This window comes from Pleurodeles waltl, chromosome 10 (genome assembly GCF_031143425.1).
Source record: "Pleurodeles waltl isolate 20211129_DDA chromosome 10, aPleWal1.hap1.20221129, whole genome shotgun sequence".
NCBI classification, from domain to species: domain Eukaryota; kingdom Metazoa; phylum Chordata; class Amphibia; order Caudata; family Salamandridae; genus Pleurodeles; species Pleurodeles waltl.
The window spans coordinates 914,314,055-914,336,076 of NC_090449.1; the positions used below are offsets into that span (position 1 = coordinate 914,314,055).

General features: G+C 46.0%; 1 protein-coding gene across 8 annotated transcripts in view; it reads right to left on the minus strand.

The window, feature by feature from the left end:
- LOC138262021 (ATP-dependent translocase ABCB1-like) overlaps nt 1-22,022 on the minus strand; it is a 920,359-nt gene that overhangs the window by 720,278 nt on the left and 178,059 nt on the right. The window lies entirely within an intron of this gene.

The window sequence follows — 22,022 nt, forward strand, 5'->3', positions numbered from 1 at the left end:
TCCCAAAGCGTCATGTTCAAATGATTGTTTATGTGCAGGAAGGGACACCTTCCCGCACATAAACAATCATTTCTGGCATTTTGCTCTTTCTATGTGTACTGCAGAATGCAGCACGCATAGAAAAAGCAAATAATGAGGAAGAATTAAAGTATTCCTCCTCGTTGCGCCCTGCTAATGCCTCCCCTGGGGGTGGCATTAGATTTTGGCGCTGCCTCAGGATTATGAAGTTTCATAAATCTGAGGCAGCATCAAAATGCAATGGGTATTGCTGTAGCACGCCCACAGCAACACCCATTGCATGCCCCTTCCATGCACAGTGCTGTGTGGGAAGGGGCCGTATTTACAAAGTGTCGTTAAGCCACAAAAAGTGGCTTAACACCACCTTGTAAATACGGAGCTGTGCTTAGTGCCAGAGAAGCGTCACCAAAAGTGACGCTCCTCTGGTACTAGGGGCCTACAACTACAGCGCTATGTGTCATGCCATGCTGGCCTTAAGTATTTCGGGGGTCCACAACATACTTGAGTCAAGAGTTACACCCAGGTAGACAAAGTTGGGCACAAACTCTAAAGTTTGCCTGTCCAACTTGAAATCCATTTTGAAATTCCTTTGTGGTTTTATGGTCATATACTTAGTTTTCCAATATTTATTTCTAAACTATTCTCAACACAATATACAGTAAAAATATCCAATAAATTTTGCAGAACCCTAGGTGTCTCTGAACAAAACAGTGTCGTCTCTGAATAGTAGTGCAGAAACTGTGCTACCACCACATTTTGGGGAAACATTAATACATTTGCTAAAATGGTCCACCACATCATTAATGTGGAGTGAGAACAGGATAGGCACCAACATGCAACCCTGCCTCAGGCCTCTATTTATTGGGATTGGTTGCGTGACTTCACCATTCAGTTCACAACCTGACTATCTAGCCAAAAGGTACACCCCGCTTCTCTAATGATGCCCATAAGGCCTTTCGCCGTACCATATGGAATGCCGCCTTTATGTCTATGAAGGCTACATAGATGTGTCCCCCCTTAATCTTAATTTACTTCCATTAAGTCTGAACACTTGGGCAATACTTGTGTGTGCTCTAAACCCTGCTTGGAAGGTTGATACGATGTTCCTGTTATCAATCCAATCTCTCAATCTTTTAAGAATCTGTCTTGCATAGATTTTCTTCATTATATCTATAAGACTAACAGGCCTATAGTTCCCTGGCTTTTTTCTGCTCCCCTTTTTATATATAGCGACTATTACGGCCCCTTTCCAAGATGCAGGAATTGGTGGCTCTTGATGCAACAGTGTTCGTGTCCTTGTTAACATAGGGCACCCAAACTTCCTTGTCATGCTTATGAAGATCTCCAGAACTGGAACTTTCCCTGGTTGAATTCTATATATTGCTTGTGAGGTCTCCTCCATATTATAATGCGATATACAACCCTTGTTGTTCTCAGAATATTGCATTACCAGCGAGCATTCCTCATGGGTAGAATATAGAGCTGTGAAGAGCTTAACACAAGCAGCAGGGTCTAATGATGTTCAGTTTGTAATTATACAACCTTGCTTCCTTTAGCTACTATTCTCCAGAAATTGACCTCATCTTTTAATTTTGCAGCCTGGATAAGGTCATTCCAATTCGCCTCCTCCCATCTTCTTTAAGTGGCAGTCAGCATTTTCTTATAACTATTCCTGGCTTCCCTTGCCTGGCTAGCACTACCCTCCTTTAGGTTCTTTAGAAATAGTAATTTTTGACAACTTACGTTCTGCTGTGTACCAGGGATTATGTTTTATGACAATATTGTCCTTATTCCTATATCTGCTCTTAGCTGTCTTTGTTAGTAGAGGCTCTAATGATGCAACAAGTGTTTGATTCATGACCAGTATTAAGCTAGAGGAAATGGCTTGTTCAACCTATGGACCCACCACCTCAATGAATGTGTTATAAATACTGGCCATTGTTTTTAGATTACACATTACACAAGACCACTTGACTGTTCCTTGATCATTCCCAATCAATGGCTGAGTTACAAGAGGATTCCTGTATAATCAATGTGTTTCTATAGAATTCCCTATCATTTCATAGTGGAAAGCGATCACTATCTTCTCTTTTATCCACTTTAAAAATGGTAATCCTATGCCAACTATTAATACTATGTAGAATGTAGTCTATCCTTGAATGTATACTACCTCTCCTGAATTTGTGCAATGTGCTATCCACAGCGTTCCCTGCAAAGACCCTACCATTGCACGCTGTTAAATCATGGTCTATGGTCATATGTGGTAATTGCATTGCTGCCACAGTGCCTGGAACCCATAGACCTATGTCCAACTGTGGGAGTCCCCTTGCTGCATCCTCTTCCCCCAACATTAACTTGTTGCCATTTATTGACTCATAAGTGCAATTGAAATCACCCCCTATGATTACTGTCTCTTTAGGAATTATATAGTTTAGCACACCATCCAATATGGCTATGACCAGGGACTCCAAATTTATTGTACAAGGCCTATTATAAACATTGAATAGATGGAAATAAGTCATATCCTTCGTACTGAGACACATCGAAAATGTCCTGCAAATCAACCTGATGTACATTAAGTGTGACATCTAGAGTAATGTTGACCCAGAGGACAAGACCACCAGAACATCTACATCTTGGAGATGGAATCACTGCAATATAAAACGTTTTGCACCCTCATTTGTTTGGTAGATCTATTAACCAAGTCTCCTGGAATAGACAAATGTGAAACTGTTCAATGTAATGATGCCAGTCAGGGTCCTGAAGCTTATCTTTCAACCCTTCAACGTTACATGAAACCAAAGCTATGGAATCAGTTTCTTGAGCCCTGGAGACCTGCAAATAAGCTTTTCACTTTGAATCAGTGTTACTTTTTTCTTTATTTCTCTCGTTCTATACTAACTGACATATTTCCTGCCTCACACTTTACCCCTGAATTCCCTCTAGATTATTTCCCCATTCCATTAGAGGGCCTTCCTTATTGTCATATAAAGCGTTTTTATATTCAGTCAGTGTGCAGATTCTAAATCCTGTGTTTCTTGCCTATGATGTGCTGTATTTACTCATGAACCACTGTTCCTCTTGATAGAAGCTTGAATTACCATAGTTCTATTCAATTTGAACCTCATAGTCTGATGGGTTTCTGAGCTTGCTCTTACTTCCATTGCTATTATGCTATCGACAATTGCTCTATTTGGGAAGCTTACTAAAATGGTGTCACAATTTCCAATATCTTCTGTCAAACGTTCCACCCTCACTATATCCGAATGCACAACTGATAAACATTGATGTTTATGCCTAATCCAGAGAGTGATTTTATTTTTCAGGTAGTCCTCTCCTGCCCAGCTTCCCTTGTTAAGTTTCGGGACATTCCTTAAATCAATTCTATGCTCCCTGTTTACATTTTTGCCCTCTTTAATAGTGTGCTTGCCTCTGTGGTTTCCCATTTTTGTTCTTGCAGGCCTTTACTCAATACACCGCCTTCATCCATTTGATGTCTTCTCCAAGATTGGGGTGGTGCCTCTTGTGCAGTCCAGTGGGGCTCTTCCCTGTGCGAATTGAGGTTTCCAAATATGCCAATATGATACTTTTGTGTGCCCTTGCTCTAGTTCTGTTAATAATTTACAAGAGGAAGTTCCCTGGTTGTGCCGTTGGGGACTTTACTGGACATCTAAACCCTCAACTTCCTTTTCTAATGCATACACTTTTGCTAACAATAATTCCTGCCATTCCCTAGTGCAGCAAATGCAGCTCTGTGTTCTCAGTAATTGTAATTGCTCGACTTGCCCTTGCTCTCGTGATCTACCTCCTTTAATGCACATGTACTTAGGACCTGGTCAACCATCTCCCCCTCATTATTTACTAGTGGGATCAATCTATTTGTACAAATAAGGCCTTCCTTTCCACCTCCTCCAGCCCCCAGGAATGTATCAAAACTGTGCTTGCCTCTGGAGAATTTAGGGTTATTGGCAGTCTTGCTTGGTTTAAAGATGAGATGTTGCTTGCTTCACGTTGTGTGCTTATTTTGGTTAGTTGTCCCCACACAGTCATGCTGATTTTTTAGGGTCGAGCCTGTGTTGCATGCGCTCGCGCATGCGTATCGCAGCAAGACTCTTTAGTGTTCAGAAAAGGGCTCTGAGCTCTGTCAACTTCACGTCAGTGTTTTTTATTGGTTCGGGGGCTTGCCTAATAAAATCTGCTTGCTTTCATTAGTCGAAGGCACGTATACGTCATGCCTTTTCCGGTGGCTAGCCCTCCTCGAGCGCAGCGACCAAGTACAGAAAACATGCGAGGCTCGCTGTTTTCCATCGGGCTCGTGGACTTCTTTTTCTCTAATTTACGAGCGCGATCTCGCTTGGCAGAAGTCGAGTACTTTACATAGTTAATTGCACTTTTTTGGGTTACTTATATAAATGCACTTTTGCCAGATAGGTGAAAAGTCGGGTTAGGAGTTTACAACGCTATCAGCTCTAACATTAGAAAACGCGAGACCCGCTGCATTGCAAATGCTTGTAGACCTTTGGCCTCCCGAGTCCTATATGACACAGAGATACGTTATCTTTGCCTGCAGACAGTTTTTGATTATTAGATTTCCCTCCTAACATAGTTTCCACCTCCTCTATGAGGCTGTCTATGTCTGCTACTAAACAATTGTCTGCCACACTCCTCTTTAGCTTCGGTGTCTTTCCCTTCCCAGGGGGTGCTTCTGTTGCTTTACGTTTCCCCATTCGGGACTGCGCACCGTAGAAAACCTTTGACTGATTGTGCACTAGCATGCAGAACTAAAATTCCTATCAATGGCGTACGAATTTGTTAATGACAATATATCCCGCCAAAGCGTTTTACACAATGCCAGACAGTCAAACCAATGTCTAACTGTTCCTTTGTTTACATTCCAAACATAGTCAGCAACGGTTCAAGGATCAAACCTTCATCGGCTCAATATTGTGGGTCTTTTCTAACTCCCAGCATGTTCATTTTTAAAATCACTATCTTTGTAAATCAAAGTACCTGCTTCCAAAAAAGTCTCTTTATAAAAAGCCCAGAGAGGTGGCCCTGCCCAGGCTCATCCTGGCTCCGACGGGCATGGAGGTGCGTGCCTTTGACCCAGGCTTTGCCTGGGTGCAGCCTGCGCACGTCTCAGCCAGCGGGGCCGCAATGCTCTTATTTAGCACTTATTGGTACAGGTGCAATGTTACAAGGGCTTCTGGGGCTTGAAGTCCTCTCTGCTGTTGTTGTACACAGTGGCACTTCCATGGCGCTGCGTTTGTTGGGACCAGTCTCTTCTCCCGGTTGCTGTCCCTGTCCCCTAAGCACAAAAGGTTCAAATCTAACACGTTCACCACGCAGCCGGACCGGGGTGCTCTTATATAGCACTTCTTGGTGCATTTACGAAGGCTTCTGGGACTTGATTACTTGCTTAATTACTGCAGATTGAAGTAAATCAAGACAACACCACCCAGAATAAATGAATTTGTCATATGAAAACCCAGGACTAGAAACACCTCCGAGATGACCTGGAATATGGTGGTCATCTTAACCCTGATGAAGGTGAAAGGGGATACAAAACTGTTACTTTCTGTGACATGTATTAACACTAATGCACCAGTCAATCAGTGTATCTTGTACTGGTAATCTACAAGTTCACAGTGCCCATCTCCTGTATGACCAGATGTGACTTTTATTAGAAGTCAATGACATAATATTAGGTAATACCACTAGACTAACTTTCACCATTCTACATGTAGAGATTTCTAATTAACGTTATAACTTTATTAACATAAATTACCCCTCACACATATCCTCGCTTACCCTTGGTCTTTCCTAGGTGAGGCTCACGTTTTATTTCTGTATCAAACCGGTGCACAGTGCTCAACATTTTATATGATCAAATGAAAAGCACACTACGATTGTTAGTTTCTTCTTCATTCAGAATGCCTTTTCACTTTGCTGACTTGAAGTGTGGTTTATAACTTGTTAAAATCCACTGAAATACTTTCCTCACAGTAAGCTTCATCTAACATCTAACATCTCATTGCATCTCATTCTTGTCCTGACTTATTGGACAAAAAATGAATAATTTTCCTTTTGATCTGTTTTCATCTTAGTTTTTTTTAATAAGTGCCGTAATATTTTCACTTCACAATTTTAGCATTCATTTTTTTTTTTTTTGGGTCAGACTACAGACAACTTAAACTTCTTGCACAAATATTAAACTTCCTGTAAGAGTCAACACCATCAAGGTACATTTTCGGCGAGCCCATATCACAGCAATCGGGATTTTTAACTATTAGTCACAGTTTATGGACTTTTGCCACTCTACAGAATATGACCATTCAATTGGAAGAGTAAATAAATCAGTCTGCCCTGGCAAAAAAGTTCACCTCCATGTAAGTATAATCTCAATGTGTGTGTACTATGTGGTACTAGCGGGAGACATGCCTTGGCCCCAGCGCACAGAAGCTGATGGGGGTCACAGCACAGACCCTGCACAGAGATGGTGACTGGCCAGTTGTGCCCCCCAAAGGCTTAGTGTGCCACTTCGACTTTATGCATGTATTGATGCATGTCAAGTTTGCACTGTCACTTCTTCCGTGATTTCACAGCTAGCTCCTGGGTGCCAATCCCAGTCTGCTGATGATGCTGCATAGATTTCCTGTGTGCAGGTACCCCTCACCGAAGCCCCCTACGATGTTTTGAGGCTTCTGTGTAGGGGTGATTGTTGGACAAGCTTTTTACTCACCACCCCGCACACATGGTAGTAGATAAGAGCAGGTTCTGTGGAATGCTCCAGTGCCAAGAGCCAGGCTGTATTCTCGTTACATATAGGGGGAAAACTGGGCTATGATGACGAAAGACATGAGACAAGGGCTAAGCTTTTAAAATGAACATTTTCACAGTAATTTCCGAGATGAAATGCTGTTTTATCCTGCTGTGCATTGCAAAAACCAGGTACAGTCCACCAGCATCATAAAACACAATACAATCACCCTGACTGAGAACTAGAGAAATGGACACCAAGAAGCTGAAGGAGTGAATGTCAGTATTTTAGTGTTCATAAGCCTGCATGATAACCCAAGCCATTTCCATTCGGGATGCTGCAGTTAGCCTTAGTAGTCTGTATCATTCAGCTATAGAAGCTCATTCCGTGCAGGGTGGGACAGCTGGGCATAGCAGTAAGCAGTGCTGCTCTTCCTCTAGGGCAGGGCAAAACTGAGCCAGTGAAGTCAATATTTTGTACACATTGTGGGGCATATTTATCAACAAGCTGCGCCATTCTTGTACCAGGCAACGGGGTGCAACAGTGATACAATTTGTATGTTGAATTTATCAAGCCATGCAAGGCTACCTTGCATGCCCTTGTCTGGTTTGATAAATCTAGAGTAACACAACGAAGCACAGATCACTCCTCTACCCTTGGAAGGTGTTCCATGGATGGAGTGTGGGAGTTCCCACTCATCTCCCCATGGATTTTGGCGCATTCCCAGATTTACTATTTCCGAAAGACCTGGGAATGCATCAAAATCCTATGCCTTCCCAGGTGAGGTGTAGCACAAAGAAATATCTTTATTACTCCTCGTTAGTTGCTCTTTCTATGTATGCTGCATTATGCAGCACGAATAGAAAGAAGAAAATGCCTCTGAGGATTGTTTTGTGCAGGGAGGTGCCCCTTCCAGCACAAAACAATCCTGTCTGAAACACAAGAATCCTTGCACCAATGTATCAGATCCCAGACTCTCAGCGTTCCATCTTCTGAGCACTCAGACATTGACATTGGAGTTTTGTCAGCTGAGAAAATAAATTTAACTGGAATTCACTTGGATATCAGCACATTCGCCTATTCGATCCAGAGGGATCAGAAGTGTGCACGCTGACAGATAATATTGGTTAAGCTGCAATTGATTCATATACTACTTTGCACTTATATCATCTTACTTACACATACACTTCACACTATCTAATTCCAGTAGATAAGGAAGTTAGACAGTTGAGAGTGGACAGGAGCAGCTATTTTTACCCCTTCATGGCCTTCTGGATGTCTCTTCAAATCCTTTTTAGGCCGTATCAACAGGGGTGTTAGGAGCCCTGCAGAAAGAGCCATACGCGACAAACAAGAACTGATTAACTGATAAATGTAATTAAAAGATCAGGCAAGATTCGAGGGGGTGTCAGTCCAGCTATTAGACACATTTGTAGGGGTTAAAATAAAACAAAAAAGCAAAGGAAGTAATAAAGTTAACATCGAAGTGAAATCAAGGGAGCTAGGGGTCTCAAGTGACATTCCATCACAGTAATTGAGATTCACCCTGCCGGCTGCAAAGAAAGTCAAATTTATGGACTATAAGAAGCCTGCTATTAACATCTGCATTTCCCCTTTACTTAAATCTCAAGACCTGTTATCAAAAGCAAAGGCAAGTAAGTGAACCAGGATTCCCAATCAACTTTTGAAGAGCAGACCCATCAACAGGAGGGTTATTACTACATGAGTCATTGTACACTCACTGAGCTCATTGGGTCTATGCGCTGTCAAATTTCTCAAATTCCTAAAATCAGGTGCAACTGATCAACTCAGTGGGGACCCGATGCGTCCAGAGGATGCAAGCACATCTTTGGCTGAGCCATCTTGCCTAGGTACACTTCTGGCCCAATCTAGCATCAATAGGGCCAACAGTGCCAATAGAGCTAGGAAGGGGGCAGCACCTAACAAGGCCCTTGTTTTGGTGGAAGTAGACGTAGATGAGTCAGCCGACTCCCTTATTTTATAGGAAATTGAATAAATCCTTCTGAGCTGAGTATGGAGCAGGTCTAACAAGAGGGGGACCGTGGCAAATTATAATCATTTGCTCAGCCCTATAAAGTTGTCTCTCCCAAACCATCTTTGTTGCCTGATCGTTTGACTTAAGATCTCCCAAATTCATCTTCTAACAACAAGTTTTATGATACCATCTGGAACACAAACCTTATTAATCCTGTGTCCCCATTTATAGGAGGGGTACTGGCTAAAGAAGCAGCAGAATGACAAAGGTTTAAGTTACCTGACAACACAAACAAACTTACAACATTAGTAACCCTGCTGGGCAGACATTTCTCCTTTGGGGCTCTCTTCTACGTAGCATGGAATTGATAATTACAGCCCTAAAACTTTATTTCGATTAATTATAGCTGTAGGTGGACTTGCTTAATGCATTATTAGTTCATGTTGTTGGAATAGATAATAAATTAAAGGTTTTAAAAGAAATGGTCCAGAGAGTCCAAATAGACCCTGTCACCAGTTACTACACTTGTTTGCCCACTGTTGATATGCTTACATCTGTCCCATGCATTCTAGTTGCCATATTGGAAGAAGTCAAATGTTCTAGAACTCAATCTGATATTTCCCCCTTAAAGCCAAATAGTATTGATGAGACAGTGTAAGGTCACCAAACCCATCATTACTCGCACCTTGAAGGTTGCTCTCAAAAAGGGAAAGTAAAAGGCTGAGAAAAGCATAGAAAAATCAGGGCAACTGACTAGGCCATGTTAAGACCAATCACTCAATCACGAAGTATCCCTGATCAGGCAGAATCATCCACACCTCTAGAGTCCCCAAAAATGTAAATATATCTCCAAATAGAAAGTTGAACCATCCAATGTTTCTACTTTTCCAAGAGCCATCTACCAACTCGCTTGCCCTGTATATGAGCCAACCACCCTTCCACTGTGATACGCTGCACCCAGAGGGCCCTCTCCATTTGTGAAGCCATTTGAGCATACCCTGGTTTCCAGGAACAGTAATGATAATGTAATTTTACTCCTAAGAAAGAGCCCCTAGCTAATAGCCAGCAATCTGGTCAGTGACTCGAGATGCAAAAGCAGGACAAAGTAACTAGCAGTTTAACACCACTAAGTACAAATGGACCTCTGTCTTTGTATTCATATATGGAGCAACAGCATAACCACCCGAACAAGGATTATTTCTTCAAAAGGCACTCGGAGCATGGTACTCAGGAAACATGTGAAGTTCCTCGTAAGATAACATCCTTAGGGTCCAAGGACATTAGTAGACCCTGTCTGCAAATCAAGAACCTGTGTTTCATCCTAGTTGTGTGTCCAAGGGCAAACATAACATTCTCAATAGAGGTGCCGTTCTTACATTGATCAGCACCACAAAGGGCCTGGAACATATAGCCTCTAACCATCTCGAGTTTGCAGAATTCAAGCCTCACCCAGCAATGCACGGCAGGACGATTACTGTGACCTCCTGGTCTACCTGGAAAAGTTAACTCCCTCTTCTGCTTTGCAACAAAGTTGGGAAAAAGATCTGTTTGCTACATGTAAACAATGTATCAGGCCAAATGCCAAAGTGCTGCAGCCTACTGGGCTAGGATCTGGGGATTTATAAAGCAATAGCACTACACGTCACAGAAAATAGGTTTGCCCGCAGTTTACTTTCACTCTCTTAATGTACTACTACTTTTATTTGCCTTACCAAGCTATGAATATTACTTCAGGAGGTTGAAATTCAGACTCGTCCACTCATGTTATGGCACCAAGTCTGGACCAACAAGGCACCAGTCCTAAACAGAGCAATAATTCGATGAATGCCTGGCCCTGGCCTGGGGCATTGAAATTCCTTGGCTAGGGCAGTCTGGGATATGATAGGGGCCCTGTTCAGATTTGTTTGAAAATCCCCCAATTCTATCCCCATGAGCAAAATGTTACTGAGGGATGTGTGCTACTCACTTTGCAGTACAGATAGGTGAGAGAAAGTTAATACTTTACCAGTGTTATTTCTTATATCTCTCCATCCCCTGTTGATGGTCCCCAAATATTTATTTTACTTAATGCTCAGGGCCACCAGAATTTTTATTTATTGAGGTCTAGATTAAACCTGTTTCATCGCCTGGAGAGTCATTTTCCCATTGTAATAACTGGCAGTGCATCCTGCGGCGGAAATCTGTTCACCATATTATGACACACACACACACCAATCCGACAGAATACAGCCATGCACACAAATCCGCCAGCCCAAAGGTCAATGCTAAAGTGGCGGTATCAAAACCCACACCGTTATGCCAACAGAACAACATCCACCACATTTTGACCCACGAATGACCACGGCGAACATTCAACGGCGATAAACCATTGCCAGTACATATTGCCGTGCACACAGTGGACACCCACAAACAAAACAACACACACCTGACACCCATACACACACCATACCCACACACCCACACCACTATAAAACACACACACACATTACCCACAACCCTTTACGTCTACAAAGCATTGCCACCAGAGAGATACCAAGACCACTGACACAACTAGAGCCACGCTGCTCACATCTATACACCACTCACACACTCCACATCACACACCCCAACACATTAACCAACACACCCTCACCAACACACATCACAAAACACCCATGGCACCAAAAACACACCGCCATTTCACAGAGGAGGAGCTAAAGGTTACATTGTGGAGGAATTCGTCAGGGTAGGGCCACAGCTATTTGGAGTACAGGTGCAGCAGATATCAATAGCTAGGAAGATGGAGCTATGGCAGAGAATCGTGGACAGTGTCAACGCCGTGGGACAGCACCCCAGAACTAGGGATGACATCAGGAAGAGGTGGAACGACCTACCGGGAAGGTACGTTCCATAGCAGCATGACACCAGCTCGCTATACAAAGGACTAGCGGTGGACCCCACCTCCTGCCCCACAACTCACAGCATGGGAGGAGTAAGTCTTGGCAATACTGCATCCTGAGGGCCTGGCTGGAGTCGGAGGATGACTGGACTCTGGTAACTTAACTCACTACTATTAACACCCACCTACCTGCATGCCAACACATACCCTCACCCTCACTCCCATCACTCCACTACATCCCACACACCCAACCAGCACATCCCACTTATCCCAATGCCAAGCCCTGCATGCTGTACCAATGTATGGACACCCCTCACAGTCCTGCATGGACACTCATCACTAAAGCATGCACACCATAGAGAACTAACAATCCCACCATACACCAACATACAGAAGTGAACGCTGGCAGGGTAAATCTAACCATAGAGGGGAAGCCACAGCTGTACAATATGTCAGACACATAAACCATAACACATCGTTTAAATTCCCACAAGTACCCCAGACAATGTCAGCAGAGAGGAGGTGCCAGCACTATCCAGTCCCCCAAGTGAAGAGGCCCACAACGATGACAGCAACTCTGGTCTTCAGGATCTGGATGACCTACCTGCCCCATTAGGGACCACTGGACAGCCGGTTACCTAGGCCCAGTCACACACCTCCACAGAGCCTCCACCATCTGGAAACACCACCACAGGACACGTCAATCAGCAGTGTTTCCTTCTCTATGGGGACCTCAGGCCACACCTGATACCCAAGACAATCAGGGACCTGGGGTCAGTGGCAGTGGTCACACGGTTCAGGGGACAGAGGCACAGGCCAACAGGGATACTGGGAGGACTGCTGTGCGCCAAGGGGAGGACAGGCCCAGGGAACCGACTCTCCAGGAGGCACTCTCCGAGATTCTGGGAGCCCATTAACATTCTAACGACATGATGGACCAGATCCCAGACAGCGTGCAGAACAGGCGGCTGCAGGAGGGACAGTACCATGGGATCAGGGAGGACTTGCACGCCACTAAGCAACACCCTGATCTCCATAGTAGGGGTGCTGGCAGACATGGCCATGTGCTGGCAGACATAGCCAACATTATGAGGGAGGCAGTCTCACACCAGCGGGCCCCTGCCACTAGCCAGACATCTGAACAGCCTTCCACCTCCACTGCCGCTAGTGGCTAGGATGCCCCGCCACAGGACTCACAGGCCACCAGCACCCCTCCCCCTGCAGAAGGAGAACCACCCTCAAACATTCCCTGTGATCCAGACAGAAGCCGGAGACACTTGCCAAGACCCCCACCAGAAAATGTGACTCTCCTGATTGTCACCCTTGCGTCCCACTCAGTCACCCTGTCCACCTTGAACTGCCATTGCTCCCCTTCCTATGGCCCCTTGGACAATGCACCTGTGCTACAAACAGACCCGAACAATACCCTGGACTTTCCTCCATCATCACCCCGTCCCATTGCACTTTCCCCCTATATATTAGCACTTCAATAAACACCCTTTGAAAAAAATCCTTTTGGAGTATGTCATGTATATCAAATATGTATTCATTGAAACAGGTGCATACATTGCAAATTAACTGTACATTGAATGACCATAGATTAATGACCTGTAGCTGGCTGTAGTGATCACACCAGGAGTATATGTCAGGTCACCAACATCTGAAAAATGAATTGCCAGAGGGAACAGTAAGTGGGCTTAGATGTGGGAAATGTCAGCATGCCATTGCCACACAGATTACAACCAAAGGCATTGAAATGTAAAGTTACACTATCCTACCTGTGTGTCATTGGAAGTATTGATGGATCACAGATGTTCTGTTGTCCTCATCCTCATCCACTACCTCCTCATCCTCACTGTCCACAGGGTCTACTGCTGCCACAGATGTATCTCCAGTACCCTCATTCTGCATAAAAGGGACATGGCGTCTGAGGGCCAGGTTGTGCAACATGCAGCATGCCACTCCTATCTGGCAAACCTTCTTGGGTGAGTAGCACAGAGATCCACCTGTTAGATGGAGGCACTGGAACTTAGCCTTCAGAAGGCCAAAGGTCCTTTCAATTATCCTTCTGGTTCGCCCATGTGCCTCATAATGTTCTTCTGCCCTGGTCATGGCATTCCTCACAGGGGTCAGAAGCCATGATAGGTTTCGGTAAACAGAGTCACCTGCAAATATTGAGGGACAACATTTAGTCACACACTATCCTATATGGCCCACACCATACCCATACACCAACATCTACTGGGTGGGAACACGGGCTCACCTATTAGCCATGCCCTGTGCCTCTGTAGTTGGGACATCACATTTGGGATGCTGCTATTCCTCAGGACAAAGGCATCATGCACCGACCCAGGATACTTAGCATTGACGTGGGAGATGTACTGGCCCACCAAGCACACCATCTGAAGATTCATGGAGTGGAAACTCCTGTTCATTCTGCCGGGCAGGGACAAATGCAATATGTGTTCCATCAATTGCCCCAATTGTGTTGGGGACATGTCCCACTGCATAAAACTCAGCCTTCAATGTGGCCAAATCCTCAACCAGGGGGAGAACAATGTAGCTGCACATGTGCTTTATCAGGGCAGACAACACTCTTGTCAGAACGTTTGAGAACATTGGCTGTGACATTACTGCTGCCAAGCCCACTTTCACTTGGAAAGAACCAGTTGCCGGGAAATGGAAGAAAGATAGCACTTGCACAAGAGGGGGATCTCAGTGGGGTGACGGATAGCAGATATCAGGTCAGGTTCCGATTGGGCACACAGGTCTGTGATTTTGGCCCTGTCAAGTCTAAAGGTGAGGATAATTTGCCTGTCCTCCAGTGATGCCAAGTCAACCAGGGGTCTGTGCATGGGGGTATGTCTCCATCTCCGCAGCAGTAGGGATCTAAGGGACAAAAGAGTGAGGAGCCTGTCACAAAATGAACAATGGAGCTACAACAGTAGTTTGCATTCTGTAAACATGTAATGGGTCGGTGTGATTTGTCCAGTATGTGCTAATATCTCTTGTGAGGCAGCATAAATTCAGAGGCCTGCACCCCCCGAAATGGCGTCTGCCTGCCCTGTGTGGAGGGACAGGTGGAAGTGAGGTAATTCTGCTGATGTTGTGCGCCGTGCAGGAGGCGGTTGGGAACCGCCATGCAACTCCTCATTGGTTAACATTGGGTTACAGTGGCCAATGGTGATCTACGCCAGCAGTGACAGTATGCACTGCTGTGGACGTGACCTCCATTTTCTATCATTTTTCTCACTTGCTACCTGACCTTCCATAGAAGAGGACCTACACTGCATGTGCTGCTGTGACCAGTGTCTGGAACATACCATGGCCCGTGTGGCTGAGGAAAGGGCCCCAGCCTTCACTTTGGAGGAGTTGGAGAGACTGGTGGATGGGGTCCTACCCCAGTATGGACTGCCGTATGGGCCTCCAGACCAACAGGTGAGTACACTGAGGGCATGATGCATGTGGCATGACTGCATGAAGTGGTGTGTGTGAAGGCCTTGTGCAAGGGGGGTGGGTGGATGTCCTCTTTGCAGCATACAGCTTGTGTGCTGGGCTATGTGTGTGCAAATGGTGATATGAACGGGTATGGTGGGCCATATGTATAACAGGAGGGACACTTTGTTTAATGGTATTTTCCTGTGTGTATTGTCTCTGCAGGTCAGCGCCCATCAAAAGAAGGGTACATGGTGTGCCATTGCATAAGAGGTGCGGACCCTGGGAGTCTATGGCAGGCAGAGCACCCACTGTCACAAACGGTGGGAGGACCTGAGACGCTGCACATGGAAGACGGCGGAGGCCCAGCTGGGGATGGCCTCCCAACGACGAAGGGGTGCCTGTCGAACTCTGACCTCCCTGATGTCCTGCATACTGGCAGTGGCCCATTCATAACTGGATGAGCGCCTGAGGGCATCACAGCAGCCACAAGGGGGTGAGTACAGTGCCCATCATTACAACTTACGCATGGTAGGGTGGTATCTGGGTGGTGGATGTGTGTCAGTGGGTGCCCCAGGCCAGGCCCGACATAGCAGCATAGGTCCCCTGGTGGCTAGGGGTCTGAAGGGATAATCCTGCTTCCTAACTTGTAGGCATCCACTACTGGTCACGGCTGCGTGGGTCCCAGGTGTGCTGCAGTTGGCGGTGGGTGCCCCTCCTCATGCCTTGGTGGCTAGCGAGATCTCAGAGATGGTGCAATGCATAGTGCGTAGGCCAATTCTCTGTGTGTGAGGGTGCTGTATACGCCAATGGTGGTGTTGGAGCAGCGATTGACCCAGTGTATCCTTTGTCTCTTCCCCCCTTTTTTGTTTTGTCATCCTTTCTTTATGTGCATTAGCATCATCTGGTGGAGGAGCAGAGGCACCGGCGACGGAGGGAGCTGCATCCCACAGGACCCAGGAGGCAGAGTCCACTGACGCTTAGGGCACCAGTGGGATGGAGGGCGAGGGGAGCACCACGGCGGAGACTGGAGGGGACAATACAGACTCTGATACCTCCTCCGATGGAAGCTCCCTGGTGGTGGAGGACACTTATGTGACCACCCCAGCTACAGCCGCCACCCCCGTACCAGCATCGCCCTCCCAGCAGCCCTTCATCGAGTTGCCCGTGCCCGCTCCCCCAGGAGGGTGGGCATCTCCTTCGCCCCAGGCACCTCAGGCCCTGCCCCAGTAAGCCCTGCTGCCTTGAGTGAGGAGGCTATTGACCTCCTGAGATCCATCTCTGAAGGTCAGTCAACCATTGTGAATTCCATCCAGGGGCTGGCAGCCCACTGACAACAATCTATTGCATTCCTGGAGGGCATCCACACTGGATTGGCGGGCCTCTGGCCTCCTCTCTGATGGCAGCCATTGTCCCTGTTTCTACTGTCCCCCCTCCAACCAACACTTCCCAGTCCCATTCTCCTCAACCCCAACCCATCCCAGGCACACATACAGATGAGCATGCACAAAAGACAACACCCAAGAGTGTCACAGGCAAACACAAGCACCACACTTCATCCCACAGGCACTCACACAAACACCATCCAGTTGCAGACACAAAACCATCCACTATTCCCACTGTCTCCCCCTCCACCACCTTCCTCCCAACTACGTCCACACTCACACCTGCATGCACTACATCATCATCCACTACCTGCGTCATCACCACACCAAGCAGAGCACACAACTCACTGGCAGACATCTCCACAACATCCATGCACATGTCCCCTGTGTCGTCTCCCACTGTGTCTGTCACCCCCCCAAAGTACACAAACGCAAGCACTCAGACACCCAACCACCTCACAACAGCATACAGCCGATGAACCTGCACCCAAATCCTGCAGACAGACACCTCCACCAATCACTCCCTCATCCTCCACTCCCATTCCTTCTCCCTCTTCCTGCCCCAATTTCCCTAAACAACTGTTCCTATCCCCCACTGACCTCTTTTCTACCCCTCCCCCTGTCCTGCACGTATGGCCAGGGTATCACAAACCCAGCGAAGCACCTCAGCCACGCAGTCCACAGGCCCAGTTCTATACCCACGTACTTGTGGAAAGGAATCCAATGTACTCCTGCGTTCATGGGCTGCTGTGTGGCCTGTCCACTCCAGAACCAGTGGGATATTCACCCACTCGAGAGACTGTGGTATTGCACTCCCCAGGACCAAGCACAGGGCATATTGCTACCACATTGCGCCTCTTTGTAACCCTTAGTACCACATTATGCCTGTGCCAGCGTAATGTACGCAAGGAGGTCGTTCCCCTGTTAGGGTTACAGCAAAAATGGGGCACTGGAATCTAAGAGATTCCACTTTGCCATTTTTAGTGGCTATTTTTAGCACCTGCACAGAGCAGGCGTTAAATGGGGCAAACCATTGTTTTCAATAAGCCCCTATGTACTCTGCAGGATTAGCGTCAAAATGTTGGCGTAAATCCTGTACAGTACATCTATAGCATCTAAAAGTCTGAAGCTGTTGCCCCTACCCTGCACCATGGTGTGCCGTATATTAAATACAGGAACACTTGATAACGTTAGGGGGCGCTAAGGAGCGCAAGAAAAGTGGCCCTGCATTGGGTGCAGAGCCACTTTTCTTAAATTCAGGCTAATGTTTTTATGGTATTTTTATTCTATGCACATCATGCACTATTAAACCTCTTTTTTATTTTTTTACCAGACACTGCACTCAGGCACTTTATTTTCTTCAATCCTTAGCAAATGATGAATTAATAGCAACTGTTTATACCTACCTTAGGTTTGTATTGAGGATAAGAAATATCCTTGTGTATTATTATAATTGACTCACAGTATCAGCAGCACTTTAATTACTTGCTGCTCCAGAATTAACTTACCTTATAAGATATTTGTCCTCTTTTAAGTAGCAACTAGGAGCAGCATTTAGGATTTTGGTGTTTGGGCTTCACCTAAGGCCTTAGATGAAGCCCAAACACAAGTCTAAGGCCTTGCCCAAACGAAAACCTGGTCATGTACTATTAATATACCCCAGTGATCAATTATCACACAGAATTGTACATACAGGCTTTTCTCCTCTTTATTTAACAACCAGTGCCTGATTAATTAGTTAACCATGTTTATGACCTATGCTGTTATTCCAGGGTCTCTGTTGTCTGAAGCTATGACATTGAGGTGCTCTTTTTGACCCTTACTGTAGTAAGTGTACATAGCGAGATGTTTTTGTTCCCCTCCTTTCTTGCTTTGATCATTAGCCTATTTTGCTTTTCTGTGAAGGTGGGCTTTAAATATTAATCTGTACTTCTTGATCACGCAAAATGAAATTGTATTTCCTGACCACGTAGTATGTTGATCTTGGGAGTGGTGAAGCATTACATTGTTTTGATCTGTCCCACTGTTAATCATGTACACTGTTTTAAATTCTCATGATGTTGATACTGTAATGTATTTTATTGTACCTTTGTTGTTTAATTTTTTTAGCCCAAATAAAGTTTCTTTGACTTTGACTAAACCTTTGAAGTACATCAGAGCCTGGTCCAGTGGCTTTTGTCCAGGGCTTTGTGTCACGCAAGACCTTCCTCCTTCATTCCCCATTAATGGGATTTATTGCTGCAATCTTCCCAAGCAATTCCAAGGTTATGGTGGGTAAAAAATATGAGTCAAGTCATTCACTATGTTGTGCAACAGGTTAGATGCATTTCCCAAAGACAACATTACACCCTCTGATAACCTTCATGGAGAAACTGTAACTTCGGATCAGAGACTGTACAGTGAGAGATTGAGAGTGTCGTTTGCCTGACGTGCTGTGTGAACAAACATTTCTGGGGCTCTGTCAGTATCCCCTCCATCTGGACCCAGTTGTCAGACTGTGTTTAAAATTATGTAGAGGCTCTGAAATGTGAAGCATTTTTCGAGCTGCCTGCTTGATTGTATACAGTGTTTCTGATTTCTCAGTGTAAGTGTAAGCACACTCAGTAAAGGCACATACAGAGCTGATGGTGTTAATCGTACTCACAGCCACGACAGAAAACAGCGACTCAGAATACAGACATACAGAAAATTCATCTGAGCCATAATGGTCTTTAAAATTGGGGCAGACAGCACTGCTGCAAGGCACACTTTAATACTGTGCCTTTAGAAGGGTATGTCACGTACTTTCTGGATGAAGAGGTGGATGCTGACCAACCCAGAAGCTGATCAAACACAGCATTCATACGCATTGCTGGCAGCAGTAGTAATTTAGTGTGAAGGAGGTTAATGATGGCAGTGGATAAAGGGTGAAATGCCAGATAGGAACCTAAAGCTGTCCCGGCATACTCTTTATACTGTGGCTGCTCTTGGTAAGAAGACTGTAGCTCTACCATATCGTAGGAGTGCTGTGCTGTGGTAGGCCCAAATGGTTCAACCACTGAGCATTCTGCGAGAGCTACATGAATGATCAGGACCCCTGGAACCATAAACTATAAATAATATTAATTTCTTCTTCTATGATTCAAAAAAATCTGTGTTTATTTACATGACATTTGAGTGTGTGAGATAGAGAGGTTTTTTGAGACTTTTATTATTGCACTGGAGTTTTTACGTAGAAAAAATGATACGCTTTGAAATGAAACTAAATTAAAAACCTTACGTTTTTCTTCATTGCTACTCAAAGCCCTTTATTTTCTTAAATAAACACTAACTTAAGTTATGAATTCCATATGAAAACGTTACTTACCTTTGGTAATGCTGAACAAGCCCTAATGTAAACACATCAAAAGTGCAATGGGCAATAATATAAGGTCAACATACGCCCCTACAACGTCATTTATGGAAAGCCCTTGAATAACCATCCACTAGGGGTCACAAGGAGATCTACCTTGATCCTAGAGAGACAAATAGATTGGATGAAGATGCCTCACTCACTAGTTGTGGCATGCACATCATTAATGACCTCATCCCACCCTGGCAAGATGGTACTACCAGGGCAGACTCATGCTCATTAGAAAGAAGTTCTTGATAATAACTAACTGGACAAGACGGGATCCAGATAACCTAAAAATACTTTAAGGTAAACCAAGGGTAATACCTGTGTTAGTTGGTGCTTTAGGTACAGCTAAGTAACATTCCATTAAAATTCATGATACAGTACATGCTTGGTAGGCCTACGACCTTACGAAAGCTGTTTCAGATCAGGGAGTAGCAGATCATAATACAGAGTATTATCCAGCTCAGAATCATAATTTTTGTCAATGCCTAGCCTTCTATGCCACCACAAAGAGCTGATCATCCACCCTATGGTCCTTGGTATGATCAGTGTAAAAGATCAAGGCTCTGTAGGGTATAAGCAGTGAAGCCTCTCCTCTTTCGAGGAGTAAGGTAGAACGAAGAATGGCATCAAAAATGCTGTCCAAGTCTGCAACACTAGTTGACCTGAAAAAATATGGGGGGTCATTCTGACCTCGGCGGTAAAAGCCGCTTACCGCCGGTCAGAAGGCTGCCACAATACCGCCGCGGCCGCGGTCAGCCGCCACGGACATTCTGACCCACAACTGCAAAACCTCCGAAAATCCGCCCTCCACTGCAGTCCGCCACATCAGCGGCCAGCGGTAAACTGGAGAAGACCAAACCTCCACCGCCACGCCACAGAAATACGCCCATCCCATTATGACCCGCAAATCGACGCGGCGGTCATTCAACCGCGGTAGTCCATTGGCGGTAGACCCCGCAGCGGTCAAAATACACACACCTTTACAAACCCCTACCACATTGGACAATTTGAAAGGCACACACCTGAAACCCATACACACACCACTCCCACACATCCAATACCATATAAAACACACACCCACATCACCCACAAACCCCTACCAACAAAAACCAGAGACGAAGGAGAGAGAGACACACATCAGAGAATAGATAGCCAGACACACAGAGGCACACCGCAACATCACACGCACCACATAGAAGCACAAAGCACCACACACCAACACACACATCATCACATACACCACCCCACACCTCATACACTCCACCCCATGGCACCACAAAGGCACCCACGCTTTTCGGACCAAGAACTCCGGGTCATGGTGGAGGAGATCATAAGAGTGGAACCCCAGCTCTTCGGCTCACAGGTCCAGCACACCACCATAGCGAGGAAGGCGGAGCTCTGGCAGCGGATCGTGGACAGGGTCAACGCGGTGGGACAGCATCCCAGAAATAGAGAGGACATCTGCAAACGATGGAACGACCTACGGGGGAAGGTGCGCTCGATGATCTCGCGACACAACATCGCAGTGCAGAAGACTGGCGGGGGACCCCCACCCACTCCACCCGAATTCACAACATGGGAGCAGGAGGTACTCAACATCCTGCATCCTGATGGCCTCGCTGGAGTACACGGAGGAATGGACTCTGGTAAGTACAAGGCCAACCACTTCACCCCACCCCCAGCATGCTAACCCCCACCCTCACCCCCAACCCCCCAGCACACATCCTCCCTGAGAATGTCTCCCCAGCACAACCCACCCAACACCAACCCCTGCATGCCACCCCCAAACTATGGACACCCATCACCTAAGCATGACCACTGCACATACCCATCACCCCCCCCCACAAAACACCCTCACAACACCTCCCCCAAGGGAATGCCAGCACTGGGGGACAAGGGCACCTATAAAACGCAAGCTAATGCACACACAGAAACAATAACCATACCCTCTTACCCCATGCAGGACCCGAACGACAACACACCGGTCAGGAGGGACCAGAAATGTCCATCCCACCCCCGGAACAGGCCACTAGTGATGACAGCAGCTCTGTCGACCTAGAACCTGACGACCAGCCCGGACCATCGGGGACCTCTGGGCAGTCGGTTCCCCTCACCCAGACACAGGCCACTGCAGACCCAACCCCCTCTGGGAACAACCGCACAGCTCCCAC